The sequence below is a fragment of the Otolemur garnettii genome, unplaced genomic scaffold, assembly GCF_000181295.1.
Source record: "Otolemur garnettii isolate 467f Iridium unplaced genomic scaffold, OtoGar3 scaffold00166, whole genome shotgun sequence".
Lineage (NCBI taxonomy): Eukaryota > Metazoa > Chordata > Mammalia > Primates > Galagidae > Otolemur > Otolemur garnettii.
In genome coordinates, this window is record NW_003852561.1 from 2,766,541 (window position 1) to 2,768,431 (window position 1,891).

The window sequence follows — 1,891 nt, forward strand, 5'->3', positions numbered from 1 at the left end:
AATAATAATAATAATAATAATTACTTTGGATTTTATAATGTAACAATTAGAAGTGATTTAACCCCAGTGACAGTATTTAGCAATTTTTATTTTGATTCATCAATGTGTAATACTTTGAGGAATATCATATAGATTTGTCTTACATTTTAAGTGTGGTTTTAGGAATGGATATTTCTATGAAGAGAATGACAAGTTAGTAATTATACTTTTAAAGTATATGGTGCTGTGCTCTCTTTCATATTTTCATTTTACTTGTCCTGGCCTATGCTCATTCTGCTCCCTGTGCTCAGTTCAAACAGGGTAGTCTGGCAGGACACACAGCAATCTCCCTCTCAGTTTAAGAGAGCCATCCTAAGAATAGGGCTGGCTCTTAAAGGCACAAGAGGACAATTTAAGAAGTAAAGAAAAAACAAAAAAGGCTTGGTGCTCGTAGCACAGTGATTACAGCGTCAGCCACATACATGGACGGTGGCAGATTTGAACCAGGCCCCCTAAACAGCAGTAATAACTGCAGCAAAAAATAGCCGGGCATTGTGGCAGGCGCCTGTACTCCCACCTACGTGGGAGGCTGAGGCAAGAGAATCACTGGATCCTAAGAGTTTGAGGTTGCTGTGAGCTGTGATGCTACGGCGCTCTACCAAAGGTGACATAGTGAGACTCTTATCTCAAAAAAAAAAAGTATGTCTGGCATATAATAGGTGAATGATTGAGTCAGTTGACACAGCTCTGAGTATCGCTATGGATAGAATAGGTCTAGTAAAGGATACATACCACTACTGCTTATGTTGTTTTTGTTCTAGTATAATTGTGTAACATCACACTGACTAAAACTACAAATGAATATACTGATTGGGTCTTTTATCCCTCCCTATGTTTAAGAGAAGAGATTGTTGGCGTTTTTCTTTATGAGACTTAACATGTAGCAACCATAAAAAATTACAGGACTTTTTCATTTAGATTATATTTGAAAGGGGAAAAAGCCAAAGAATTTTAAAATTCCAAAACTGTCTGTTGAACCTTATGAACAAAAACTCTTGGATGGTTTTTTTCTGTCTCTATTTGAAATTTAAAACTATAAAACAAGAGATTCCAGTAGTTAACATAAAGATTCTCTTGATGAGTTTTTTTTGTTGGTTTGTTTGTTTTTGAAACAGTCTCACTTTGTTGCCCTCAGTAGGGTGCTATGGCATCATAGCTCACAGCAACCTCCAACTCTTGGGCTCTCTTGCCTCAGCCTCCCAAGTAGCTGAGAGTATAGGCACCTGCCACAAGGCCTCACTATTTTGGGGGATGGGATCTTGCTCTTGCTTAGTCTGGTCTTCAAACTGTAAGCTCAGGGCAGTACACCCACCTGGGCATCTCAGAAAGCTAGGATTACAGGCGTGAGCCACTGTGCCCAGTCCTCTTTGTGGTTTTAAAAGTTGTTTTTTTCCTGGCTTGCTGCCCGTGGCACAGTAGTTACTGTGCTGGCCACATACACCAAGGCTGGCGAGTTTGAACCCAACCCGGCCAGCTAAACAACAATGACAGCTGTAACAAAAAAATAGCAGGGCGTTGTGGCGGGAGCCTATAGTTCCAGCTACTTGGGAGGCTGAGGCAAGAGAATTGCTTAAGCCCAAGAGTTTGAGGTTGCTGTGAGCTATGATGCACAGCACCTAGCAGGGGTGACATAATAAGACTCTGTCTCAAAAAAAAAAGAAAAGTTGTTTTTTCCATTCTAAAAATAGCCCAAGCTCATTATTGGTTTGAAAATTTATAATGGGCTCGGCGCCTGTGGCTCAACCGGCTAAGGCGCCAGCCACCTACACCTGAGGTGGCGGGTTCGAATCCCCAGCCCGGACCCGCCAAACAACAATGACGGCTGCAACCAAAAAATAGCCGGGCGTTGTGG

At 41.6% G+C, this 1,891-nt stretch overlaps 1 protein-coding gene and 1 non-coding gene across 3 annotated transcripts in view; both read left to right on the top strand.

The window, feature by feature from the left end:
* KLHL24 (kelch like family member 24) overlaps positions 1 to 1,891 on the top strand; it is a 43,975-nt gene that overhangs the window by 31,554 nt on the left and 10,530 nt on the right. The gene's annotated exons all lie outside the window — the stretch shown is intronic.
* LOC111728537 lies at positions 253 to 391 on the top strand. The gene has a single exon (XR_002775800.1).